Genomic DNA, 14,640 nt, shown 5'->3' with positions numbered 1-14,640 from the left:
CTGACAACATATATCAAATATAACTCAAATTCATTTTTGAACCTAAATAGAAACCTCAGTTTATAAGAAAAAGTATAAACATTCATTTATATAAAGGTGTTATATGCATCTTCATAGCCCAAAACTCTTAACCCGATACCCATCTATCAATCAACAGATGAATGGATAGACTCTTGTATAAGTACACAAAATAATGGTAGTCAGTAATAAAAATAATAAACTATTGATACAACCTACAAAATGGATCAATCACAGGGTGATTATGCTGATTGAAAGAAATTAGGCAAGAGGGTACATACTGTATGATTCTATTTAAATAAAATAGATTTCTAGGAAATGTAAAATAATCCATATTGACAGAAAGCAAATCAGAAGTTGCCTGTGGCGTAAGATTATGGGAAAGGAAACACAGAGAGGTCGCAAAGGTTTATGAGAAATCTTTTGGATGACATATCTTCATTATCTTGTGGTGATATTTTCATGGGTATGTAAATAGGTCAATACTTACCAAATTTTATACTTTTAATATGTGTAATTTATGTTGATTATACCTCAGTAAAGCTGTTAAAACTGAAATAAAATTGATGTTTGGGGCATAAAAGGCTTCGAACTTTACATTTTTATATGTAAAGAAGTATAATACAGTTATTTTTATGGGAAGGATAATGACACATGTAACACGCTTGAGTGTTGCTACGAAAGTTGGTCCAATGAGGCAAATTCTGTGTTAACACCTAGCACTTCCAAATAATCTATTTGTAGTAAATCAGGTCTAGCTTTGTATAACATAGATTGATCAATCTAGATAGGAATAAATTTTGATGAATGGACAGATGAATGGATGGATGATAGATGGAGAGTGTGTTAGTCAATTTAATGTTACTATAACAGAATACTTCAGGTTGGGAAATTATAAAGAATAGAGATTTAATTGGCTCACAATTCTGTTGGCTGGAAAATTCAAGATTGGGTAGCTGCATCTGGTGAGAGTCTCATGCTGCTTCAACTAATGGTGGAAAGCAGAAGGAGAGCAGGCATTTGCAGAGGTGACATGGCAAGCAAGGAAACAAAAGAGAGGAACTGAAGAAGCCAGGCTCTTTTTAATAGGCAGTTCTCCATTGAACTAATCCAGTGTCTTAAGAATGAGAACTCACGTACCCATGGTGAGAGGACATTAATCTGTTCTTGAGGAATCCACCTCCACAAACCAAAGGACAAGGCACATCGAAAGTATAGTAGGTAGACAGATAATTGATTGACTGATTATTGATGATGTAGAAATGGGGAAATAAATTATAAATACCTAGATAAATAAATCAATAAACAAATGTGTTAGGCCAACCTTGAAGTTTATATTTTTGAGTATTTACATAATCCAGCTTAAACCAAAATGTTTTTCAAATTCTTCTGCCATGCTTATAGGAAGAACAACCATATGGATGGATTCTTAAGCACAGAGGCGTCTCATTTGCAACTGATAACCCACAAGAGAAATGAAAATGTGATTAAGCTAACCATGTACAACACTTCTGTTTTTATCTTTCTTCACATTACCTTTCCTGCAAAAAGAACATTTTTAAATGATGCTATTACTTTAATAGCTTCCATTTGCATTCTAAATTTTCATTGTGCCAGTTATCCAATTCCACTTATATGATGAAATTTGTGGGCCTCATGGCTATTTTAATGTAATGCCTTTTATACTGTAATTGAGAGAAGTCTCCAATGAATAAAATAAATGGTTTCAGAGGGTTCTTAAGCCCTCAACAGACATCAGCTAAAATGTTAAGAGTGCCTCCAAATCCCACTGGTGCTATATTTTCTAACCATGAAAGAAATGTCATTATTGTAAATTCCCAGCTTTTGTCTAAAAATCTTGTACTAGATCCCTTGAGCGCCAGCTCAGTTAATTAATTCAAACAATTTCCTCTCTAATCTCTAAAACATTTTCATATTTAAGACAATAAATGAGGTACTTAAGGGGTTCACTCATTGTTGGTCATTAATATGCCAGGGAATTAGAAAAATCACTCTTAGTCTTCAGTGACATGAATAATGTCTTTTTTTTTTTTTTTTTTCCAATGGTTCTGACCTGGACAAGGTTAAAAGCATGGTTTCTCTGCAACTGAATTTAAGAAAATCCTATTTTCCACTTGCTTTGGTTTTAACATACATCCGAATACTCTTCCTTTCCTTTGAGCAATAAATTTGATATGTAGCGTGATAGGTTATGCCAATTTAAAGATTAAATTAGTTAATAATAACTTCGAAATTAGTGATTAGTTCAGAAGAAGAATAATTGCCTTTACCTTGAACCAGTACATAAGGTTAATGCAGTTGGGAGTGTGATGGCTCCAGTAACTTTGACACTAATTGGCGATTGTGTTACATGTTAAGATAAGGAGTCAGCGTGAATAAATTCTCATGAGATTTGCAGGAAGACAAAGCTATTTGTTAGCAAACCCGCTTTTCACCATGTAAAAGGTTGGTTTAATTTCATAAAAGGGTGGTCTGTGACCTTCAGGATAAAATTTCATAGTATTTGATGTCTGACTCTGGATTATCAAATTGAAACAAATCACAGGTTCTTAAACCCTCAGCAGACATCAGCTATTTGTTTATTCTGTAAAGCAAAATCAGCCATCTATCTGTCAATATAAAAATAGTTGTTTGATCTTCTAAAATTGACTATCTCCAGAGGAAAAAAAAAACATGAGATGAAAAGAAAATCAGGTGTGCAATTGTTCATATTGCTTTGCATTTTTATAGTCCTTACCTCAAAAGTCTTCTCATTTTGTGCATGTGCACACACAGATCCATGTAAGCATGATTCTGCAGTGGTAAAGAGCAATCTAAAGATCTGTGGGTAGTGTAGCAGAATTATCTGTAGCACACTGTCCATAAGATAATTGAAGGAAAAAGAAAAAGAGACAATTCCCATAAATTCTAGTGTAGGGACATACCTATTACTAGATCAATCTTATCTCTATCAATCAGAAGCAGCAATGTTTCAGCTTTATACAAAAGGTGCCTATTATGTGTTTCTCATTTGTAACCTTTTAGAAGTTTGGTCATTTATATTGTTGAAAGCTAAATGGTTTTCTCATCAAAATGTTAAAATTTGTATATCTTTATTTGAAATATTTACTTACCAATATTACTGTGAGTGATAAAGCTTTATACTGAAGAACACATTTACACAAAACAGTAGTATAGATAGATATTAAAAATATTTAATGTGTTACAATTAGTTACTGGGACATTTTGTTTTACAATATTATGTCACAGTTTTGCTAAAGCTGTTTAAGATTGAAGTATGTATGTATAACCTTGTCTATCTTACCATAGACAATATGTTTTTGTAACTTTCAGGGCTTAAACAACTGTAATAATCTCGTTCATATTTTCCTTTTTTTTTTTTTCTTTTTTGAGAAAGAGTCTCACTCTGTTTCCCAGGCTGGAGTGTAGTGACACGATCTCGGCTCTCTGCAACCTCTGTCTCCCAGGTTCAAGGGATTCTCCTGCCTCAGCCTCCTGAGCAGCTGGGATTACAGGTACATGCCACCACGCCTGGCTAATTTTTGTATTTTTAGTAGAGACGGGGTTTCACCATGTTTGACAGGCTGGTCTCGATCTCCTGACCTTAAGTGATCTGCTTGCCTCAGCCTCCAAAGTGCTGGGGTTACAGGCATGAGCCACCAGGCCTGGCCATGTTTTCCATTTTCAAACAGGCTTTTCTATTTAAAAAATTATATGTTTTTGACATTCTTTTAGTCATTAGAAATGAAAACAAATGCTAACATGGTTTCAACATAAACAAGAAAATTATTTTCCCAATAACTGAAATTAAATTAAATACAATCATGTGTCTCTTAATGATGAGAGAAATTTATTGTTAAGTGATTTCACCATTGTGCAAGCGTCATAGAGAGTTCTTACACAAACCTAGATCGTTCAGACTCCTGCACACCTAGGCTACCTAGACTACAAACCTATTCAGAATGTTACGATACTGAGTACTGTAGGCTGTAGGCAATTGTAACACAGTATTTGTGTATCTATACAAATCTAAACAGAAAAGGTATAGCAAAATCATAGCATAAAAGATAAAAATGGTATATTGTATAGGACAGCTTCATTATACCCTTATGGGATCACTGCTGTATATGTGGCCTAAATCATCTTTATGTAGCACATGACTGGATTTGTAAATTGAAACATAAGAAATCCAACAAGGGAGGTTCGTAAAAGAAAATTAGAATAACTTTTAAAAAAATAAAGTATGTATTTTCTGGTCAAGATTCTGCCTAAAGATTTATAAACAAATATTTCTTGAAATGTTATTTACATAGCTTTAGCCAAAGGACTCTACATTTTTAGATGGATGGACACTGGACTCGCCATGTCAGTAAAGCTTAAAATACTCCATCTTGACTTAGAGAAGATAAAACACATGTAAATCATAAGGTTCCTATTTGCAGCTATGTTACCCAGTCTGAGAAACCCATATTTTTTGTTATCTTCTTTCTGCTTCTTATTCCTTAGTTCACAGATTTTTATATTCTAAAAATGGCAATAAAAATTGAAATTTTCTGTTGTGTGTGTTTTTTTTTTTTCTCTTGATACAGAGTCTCACTCTGTTGCCTAGGCTGGAGTGTAGTGGCACAATCTCAGCTCACTGCAACCTCCACCTCATGGTTTCAAGTGATTCTCCTTCCCCTCAGCCTCCCAAGTAGATGGGAATACTGGAACTCACTACCATGCCTGGCTAATTTTTGTGTTTTTAGTAGAGACAGTGTTTTACCATGTTGGTAAATCTCGAACTCCAGGGTAATCCTCCCACATCAGCCTCCCAAAGTGCTGGGATTGCAGGCATCAGCCACTGCTCCCCGCCAAAAAATGGAATTTTCAAAGATAGTGTAAGAAGAAAGAAATAGGAAAGATAAATACAGACACAAGATGACAATATTTTTTAGTGGTTTTATTGACAGAAAATGTAACCAGAATGTTTTTAACAACTTTTTAAATAATAAATTAATAATTAATTCTCTTTAAATACTGAATTTATATGTTTATAATTCTGTATGTAATTCTTATTACTTTTAAATTTCAAATTAATTATTAATGTTACTCGTCCAAAATATACAAATGTATTAGTACAAACATAAATACTCTCACTACCATGTTCCTTAAAACCCTAACCAACACTTTTTAAATAGCTTCACTAGCTGCATAATATAGCATATATAGATGTACTTTATTCAACTATTATTGACTTTGTAACTTCAGATATTTTTCAGGAGTTGAGTAGCCAACTATCCAACTTATCTTTTGATATGATATATCCTGCCAAAGTAAAATGTAAATAGGCACAATAGCTCATGTATAATAAAACTATAAGAATTTACACTTTTCCTAGTAATGTGGGAAAATGTTTATTTTTCCAATTTTTCTCATATCCTAACAGTATTGGCTAGGATTGATCATCATGTTTTAGTTTGATTTTGTTTTGGTTTTGTCCACTGAATGTATAAAAATTATATTCCTTTTTGGTGAATTTATTTTCCCTTTGTTATTCACTAGTTAGATATCTATTACCAAATTTATTGATAATTTGCATTTCTTCCTTTGTGAATCCTCAGATTCCTTTTCCTCTTATCTATATTTCTAACATTCATTATATTCAGGGTTCTCAAGAGAAAGAAACATAGGAGATACTGGAGAAAGAGAAATTTATTTTAAGGGATTTGTTCATGTGATTGGTGGGGGCAGGCAAATCTGAATCTGTAAGTTTAGGGAGGCCAGAAGAATGAAAATTGAAATAAGAGTTCTTGTTGCTGTCTTTAGTCTAAAATCTGCAGGGCAGGCCAGCTGGCTGGAAACTCAGGCAGGATTTTGATATTACAGTATTAGGGCAGAATTCCTTCTTCCCAGAGAAACCTTAGTTTTTGCTCTTAAGGACTTTATCTGATTAAATTAGGCACACCACATTATGGAGGGTCATCTGCTTTAATTATAGTAAACTGATTATGAGTGTTAATCATATCTGCAAGACACCATCATACTAACATCTAGAATAGTGTTTGATCAAAGCATCATAGCCTAACCAACTTGAAACATTAAATTAACCATCACCATATATATATACACATAAATATGTATATATACATAAATATAAATATGCATAAATATATATAAAAATATATATAGTGTGTTTGTGTGTGTGTGTGTGTGTGTATTGCCAGTTAGGCCCTGAACCCTTGAATTATAGATAACTTGGTTGACAATAAGTGTTAAGTTTTCTTGGCTAACTAGTACACTTCTAAAAATAAAGACCGGGCCTGATGTGATAATTATACATTGTATGCCTGTATCAAAACATCATATATACCCCATAAGTATATATACTTGTGTACCCATAAAAATTAAAAACAAAATACAAATTGAAAATAAACAAAAGGAAAAATGAAGACTAGGAAGTTAGGCCTTGTCCTACAACATGTCAAGACCTGTTATGAAGCTAATCTGATTAAGACAGTTTGGTAAGCACAGAGATAGATCAACTGATCCATGGAATAAAATATAAAGCCCATGCATGTGTCGTACATTAATGACATGCTGGGTAAATTGGAAATATAAGGACTTTTCAATAATTGGAAGTAGAAGAAATTATATTTCATATGAAGAAAAATGATGTTCATTTCTACTTTTCACTTTAAGGAAAATGTATTAATGAAAATGAAAGTCGAGTTATAACTGGAAGTAGATTCTCATGATACACAGTTGAAAACATATTATTATCAACGTATACAAAAATACATTCCTCAAAGTTAGACAGAAGAGCACAAACAACTCAGAAGTCCCTGGACAAGAGCATGATTATGCATTTTTCCAAAAGGGAAAAACATATGAAGCAATGCTAAGCATCATGTGACTCATGAAAATTGAATCAAAATAACAAAGTAACACATATACACAAATTCTACAATCATTAACATGCTCATTTTGTAATATGGTATGTATCCAATCAATTTGTAGAAACTATATATTAGTGATGCTGTTTTTTGCCTGCTATATGTGTTATACATAATTTCCATTGTATTATTTGTCTTAGTCTTTGTATTGTATCTTATTCCACATAAATATTTTATTTTATTTTATTTTTTATTTATTTATTTTTTTGAGCAGCATCTTGCTCAGTCGCCCAGGCTGGAGTGCAGTGGCTAATCTCTGTTCACTGCAACCTCTGCAACACAGGCTCAAGCAAGTCTCGTGCCTCCGCCTCCCGAATAGCTGGGATTATAGTCATGCACCACCACACCAAGCTAATTTTTGTACTTTTAGTAGAGATAGGGTTTCATCACGTTGGCCAGGCTGGTCTCAAACTCCTGGCCTCAAGTGATCCACCCGACTCAGCCTTCCAAAGTGCTGAGATTACAGTACTTTGTGAACCACCATGCCTGGCCTTTTTCACTTTTTGAGCGAGCATCTCCTGTGTTGCCCAGGCTGGAGTGCAATGGTGTGAACACTGCTCACTGCAGCCTCTATCTCCTTGGCTCAAGCAATCCTCTCACCTCAGCCTCCAAAGTATCTGAGACTACAAGTATATGCCACCATCGCCACATAATTTTTTAAGTTTTTTTTTTTTTTCTTTATTGACAGAGTCTTGAGTTTTGAGGCTGGTCTTGAACCCTGGACTCAAGCAATCCTCCTGCTTTGGCCTCCCAAAGTACTGGGATTACAGACATGAGCCACTCTGCCTGGCCTATAGGAATATTTTAATTTTATATTTAAATCTTCCAATTGAGGTGTCCAATGTGATTGAGCTTTTTTATATTTCATGTAGCCAAGATGTCTATAGTTTGCTGTCATCCAATGCTATGCAAATAATAACCGAAATTATTCATTATAATAAAGAAAATTAATTAAAAGCCACCATGAATGTATCTTATTAAATGGTAAATTTGGAAAACATATTCAACAACGTCTGGCAACAATGTCCAGAATAACAACTTCCACTAATATTATTCAATGCTGACTTATGTTTTAGATAAGTAAAGGTATAGACTAGTAGACAAAGCTAAGTTAACTTCTTTTTGAATTTTTAGAAAATACCATTTGACAGATGATACAAGTACTATTGTAAGGTACTATTTTAATGAGAGCTGTGTTTTGTCACTTGGGCTTTATTGTTCAAAAATACTGTGACTCACTGAGATAGATCAGCGGGAAATTCCAAATATATCCTAGACACCAGCTAGATTGATTCTCTTTTAGCTAGAAATAAAATGTCCTGAAACTTTCATTACAGTGATATTGAAACATGCATTGCCCTCCACAGGATTTCTGAATATTCCCAAGAGGCATATGTTCTTATAATCATGTATGGCTCATAAATTCTGCTTCTGCTAAACTCGTTCAATTTAGCAATCATATGTCATTACTTTTGGGCTATTCTCATTCTCTACCACATTTGCCCAACTGTAAAACTTTGCCCTTTGTTTTAATTTTTACACACACACACACACGCACATACACACAAACATATTCACACCACCATTTTTAAGTCAATTGTGTGTACAGTGTGCTCTAGTGAAAGTTGGGAGACAATGAAAGATGCAGAGGTTTACATTATCTCCATTTGAAATATTGTACCTGCTGATCATTACCTCCCATCTTCTGGCTCATTTCCTCTAACAACCCAATACAACCCTCAAAACAAATCTGCAAGTGTCTTCGTCCCTAGGTCCTATCTGGTTTTCACTGTCCATGACCTACTTCACACATCCCTCACCCTTCTAACATCACGAGGAAAATCATCATAGTCACTCCCTCACATAAAGCCCTCAAATCCTTTCTGGCTTCATAGTACTCACTGGGTTAAATTGCAATCCTTGTTAAACCTAAAAATCTACCCTCACCTCCTATGTACTTATACAGCTGAACACAAATGAGAAAAATAAGTGGCCTTCTTTCGTATGAAATTCATGATCAGTAACTTCAATTGGGGCTTTACGTTGTTGACAGTTGGATTGCACTGAATTGGGGCTTTCCCATTTTCAAGTTCCCAGTTGGTTATTTCCTAATTTCTTAATTTCATCAAAATCCAGCACTTCTTTTCCCATTATCACATCAAACTGATGGCATTACCTCTTATTTTACTGAAGAAATCTCCCATGATTACATTTTTCTAATTTGAGTCCTTTTACTTTTTTTGTGGGGAAAACAACCCCCTTGCCTATAAAGTACATCTCAATATTTCTCACTTATTCGAAGAGTTTGCTCTGAAAAAATTTCACTTTCTCCTGCATTATTATTATTTATGGCATCACTGGAGTATTCCTATATACATAAAAACATGGTAAGCCCTTCCAATATGACCATTAAAGAGTAGATAAAATCATACTTATTTTCTTATTTTTAATAATTATACATCTTAGCATACTATAGAAACACTTCTTACAGAAATTGGAAACAATTAAACAACATAAAATTAGGGAAATGAAGAAGATAAAAGAAGTGATTTTTAACCAGGAAACGGTTTAAAAGGAAGTATTAATCCAGGCTTTCTTCAGGAGAGCATTTTCTAAACAATCATGGAACAGAAAATAAAAGCAAGGGTAGGCTTTTCAAATCATAATTGTCTTTCTGAGTGGAGGAAAGAGAGACTGAAGATCAGAGCTGCCTTAAAGTTTTGAACTTTCTCTTAGGTGAAGATCCACAGAGTAAGGATTTGCAGAAACATAGCCTGATAAATCTGTGTAAGAATTCTCATCAGTTCCTTGGCTGGCCCCTATTCCATGTATGCACAGGGCAAAATTCTAAGAGGCTTATCAGAGAACAGCCACTATAAGACTGGATTACCTACTAGAGATTTCAGAGGTTGTACAAAACAGAAGAAATATTAAAGTTCATGTGCATCTATAGTAGAGATAACCTCTTCACGTGCACATGGTATGTTTATGAAACTAGGTCATATCCTGGCCATAAGGCTAGCTTTAACAGTTTTCAAAGAACTGATTTTATACAGAGGATATTCTCTGACCACCGTGAAGTATAATTAGAGCTCAATAACAGAAAATTTGCTAGAAAATATTTGAAAATTAAGAAACCTATATGACTCATATTTTGAAGAAGAAGCAAAAATGAAGATTACAAATACTGAATCATAATGAAAATACAACAGGTCAAGACACATGACATGCAGTTGAAGTGATGCTAAAGGACATTTATAGCTTTAAATGAATATGTAAGAAAATAAGACTCGTTTTAAATTAATGATTTAATAAACTTCTAATCGAAAGATCTATAAAAATAAAAGGAATTAACCCAAAGAAATTAAAGGCAGGAAGTAACAGTAACAACAATGACAAATAGAAGAATAAATAAATTTAAAAATAGCAAAACAGAGAAACCAATAAAACAAAGTATATTCTCTCAAAAGCTTATTAACATTAACATATTAGCCTTTAAGAAAATTAAGAACAAGTGTCCAAAAGGCATGATTAAGGGAGTTAAATTAAAAGCAAACTACAGTCTAGGAAAAGATATGAACAGTCCATGCCAGGAGCTCTGATGCACAAAATGTAGGAGAAGAAGAGAAAGTGAATAAGTCCTTCCTCTGCCTTTTTGGTCTATCCAGACTCTCAACAGATTGAACGATGTCGGGCCACATTAGTGAGGAGGAATCTTTACTCAGCATGCTGATTCCAACGTTAATCTCTTCCAGAAGTACCCTCACAAACACAGAGAAATAATGTTTTACCAGATATCTGGGTATTTAATGATTATTAATTATTACTATTATTATTATTATAGACAGGGTCTTGCTCTGTCACCCAGGCTGGAGTGCAGTGGCACGGTCATATCTCACTGCAGCCTCCACCTCCTGGGCTCAAGCAATCCTCTCTCCTCAGCCTCCTGAGTAGCTGAGATTATAGGTATGCATCACCACACCTGCCTTATTTATTTATTTATTTATTTATTTATAATTTATTTTTGTAGTGATGGGATCTTGCTGTGTTGCCCAGGCTGGTCTCAAACTCCTGAGCTCAAGTGATTATCCCAACTTAAATTCCCAAAGTGCTGAGATTATAGGTGTTAACCACCACTTTAACCCAGTGAGGTGATCCATAGAATTACCCATGATGATATCTATGAAAAGATATGTACAAGAATGTTCATAACAGTTTCACTAACAGTAATTTCTAAGTTGTAAACCACCCAAACATCCAACAGTAGTAGAATGGGTGAATAATTTGTGGTATAATTTTAAAATGTGCTGTTACACATTGTAATGCTACCCAGTGAAAATGAGCCATTTTATGATACCATGTCTAAATTTATAGACATATTTTTGAGTGGAAAAAAATAAGAATCTAAAGAATGTATATCATACAACACTTTATTTTTGTATAACTCAAAAATAAGCAAGGCTAATTGATGATGTCTGGGTAAGTGACCACATAAATGTACACAGGTAAAAATGAAACAATCTACATACTTAAGACTTGTGGCCTTATGTATATTGTATATCTTCTCAATCAATTAATTTATTGATACCACTGCTTCTGTAGCTTATGCCTCAGTCTTTCCTTTTCATAGCAAAATTCCATAAAATACTTGCTGATATTTGTCTTTAATTTAATTTATCTTCCAATTTTCTATTAAATCTATCACAATCAGGCTGTCATGTCCACGGCTTAAGCAAACTTTCTTATCAGGCTTAGCAATGATGTTCACATTACAAAATTCCGTATCAATTCTCAATCTTAATATTTTAGCAGCATTTCATATAGTTTATCACTCTCACCAAATGAAGGCTGTCACCTTCTTGGCTTTGTTTGTGTTTCTTCCTATCTTACTGATGACTACTCCTTCTCTGTCTTTTTTTTTTTTTTTTTTTACCAATATTTCACTCCCCGATGTAATGGATGAGTACCCCAGGGCTTAGGTGCTGCACTATTTTCTCACTAAAATAACTTCCCAGTTGGTCATCAGATCCTATGGCTTGATGACTGCTGATTTTATATCTACAGCTCTGACCTCTCTGTTGAAATCTAGGCTCATATGTCCAATTGCATAATCAACAATTTTTAGACGTCGGATGAGACTTTATACCTCCCGAACTGAACTAATCTCCAATCCGCTTCTTTCTTAGTATTCTTCCTCTCAGTTGATATAAAATTCGTCATTCCAGTAGTTCAAGCCAAAATTTCTGAAATCATTTTTGGCTCTTTTCTTTCATTTTCTGCATCTGAAGCAAGATGATTATCTTTCAAAAATAGATAGTATATGACTGCTTGTTACGACCTCTTTTCTCACCGTCATGGTTCAAGTTAGTATATTTTGCCTGGATTGTTGCAAAATACTTCTAACTGGTCTTTCTATTTCTACTTTTTAAAAAATCACAGTGCATTCTCAACATAACACTGAGAGAGTTCCTATTAAAATATGACTAAGATTGCTACACTCCTTTGCTCAAAACTTCTCAATAAATTTCTATCTCAAATTTCCATGTGGAGTAAAAGGCAAGTCCTCATAATTTAGCAGCCCCGTGTAATCCCCTCTACTCATTAACTCTTTGGTATATCATATTACCGCTCTTCCTCTTGTTCCTTCTGGAACAGCCACACTGTCCTCATGATTGTTTTTACTCTATGCCCTTAACCAACTCACAGCATTCACAATTACTCTTTCTTCTACTAGAACGGCCTTTCCTCTGACCATATCCACACAGCACACTCCTGCCTTTCTTCAGGTCAGCTTTTCAGCATGGCTTTCACTTACCACCAAACTTACAATTTTAAACTTTTAGTGTATATAAACACTTACTATCCCTCTTCAAAGCTTTGTTTTTCTCTTTTTACACATGTCATCATCTAATATGCTATGTATTTTACTTATTTATCCACTTCCTATTGTACTAGAATGCAAGTTCTATGAAGGTTTTTCGCTGATGTTGTTTGTTTGTTTGTTTGAGACGGAGTTTCCCTCTTGTTGTCCAGGCTGAAGTGCAATGGTGTGATCTCGGCTCACAACAACCTCCACCTCCAGGGTTCAAGTAATTCTCCTGCCTCAACCTCCCAAGCAGCTGAGATTACAGGCATGCACCACCATGCCTGGCTAATTTTGTATGGCTCTATAAAGTCTAGAACTTTTATTGTTATTATTTTTTCAAAGCATTCCCGGAATCTAAAATAGTACCTCACCAATATTAGGGCTCAATAAAACATTTTACATAAATAATTGAATAAATTCAGATAAAATATGAGATATATCTATTCTTAAATTTCACAGCCCCGTCTCTTTTTTCTGCACTGCAGATTATGGTCTCTTCTCATAGTACTCGGACTCATTCTTATGCCTTCCTTCCTGAGGTGTTTCTAGAATTTTGACTTCTTCCACTAAATTGTATAGAACAATTCAGTGCTTTTAATTCTCAAACTCATATCCAGGCCCACACTGTCTTAGCAAAAATCCATGGATATTCTCAAGAGAAAAAAAAATCCCTTTGTTCAATAATATCCACTTTTCTGAAAAAGCAGTTGCTTAGATGTTGTATAACCATGGCTTAATTCAGTTTCTAAATATATTATACATAGATATATCCCACCCAGCCCTGCCATCTGCTGGGGTATGTGCCTGTATTCTCAAAAGGATTCTTTATTTTGTTATTAAACTAACATTTTCATGGAAACTTATGAAAAATCTTTCTGTAGTTTTGGGTTGGAAGTTATGATCAAGGTAGTATGTAAATGTATATATTTATTATGTGGAATATGTAAGAAAGGAAGTATGCTAAAAGCAAAAGCTGAGTTAAGACACATTCACTTTTATAAGTGTGAGGTATAGAGTATCTAGCTTTTCATTTAAGTAATAGAAGCAGAAAAAGGAGCGATAGTTGCTACCAAGAAATAAATGAATTCAAATGATGACTGGCATCAGAGAGGAAAATGTAGAGAAAGAAGAATCAAGATGGGATCAGAAAAGAATTAAACCACTCTTGTTTTGAGATCTTGCCTTCTCTAAAGATATATTTGAACCTTTTAACCTTTTAAGTCATAAGCCATAAAGATAGCATGTTAATGCTAGATGCCATTTAAAGGCATCTTTTAAGACATAGCCACAGTACATTTTCATAAAACATCAATTTAAGCTCTGTCAGTTACATCTGCTCCTGAGAGATTGCACCAGTCATATTGTATTATATCACATGACTGTTCATAAAATGATTGATAGTATACAGACAGAACACATCCAAATAAGTAGGTTTCATTTGAAGATCTTTAAATGATCTATGAGCATTTCATATAGGCCTCTAATAACAAGAGTTTATCATAATTTTATTTAACACATAGGTTTTAATTCAGATAGTTAAAGAAACTTTCATTGGGTTTTTTGTGGGAAAGGCAAGGCAGAGTACAGTGATGAGTTAAGGACTGGCTAATTTGAATAATTTCAGCGGGGCTCTAAACTAAGGATGGTTCCTCTTTGCCTGGTGCCTAGCCCTGGGATGGTTAAAGCAGGGGAATACTGCTTTCCGGAGTAAGGGCCAAACAGAAGAGGTATGGCTCCTTCTACTACTTTGCATAACAAAGGCATGCTCCTGGCTGGGCCAATCTCTACAAGTAAACTAAC

This window comes from Gorilla gorilla, chromosome 10 (genome assembly GCF_029281585.2).
Source record: "Gorilla gorilla gorilla isolate KB3781 chromosome 10, NHGRI_mGorGor1-v2.1_pri, whole genome shotgun sequence".
Taxonomy (NCBI): Eukaryota; Metazoa; Chordata; class Mammalia; order Primates; family Hominidae; genus Gorilla; species Gorilla gorilla.
The sequence above is the reverse complement of the archived record's forward strand: the minus strand, read 5'-3'. Positions refer to the sequence as shown.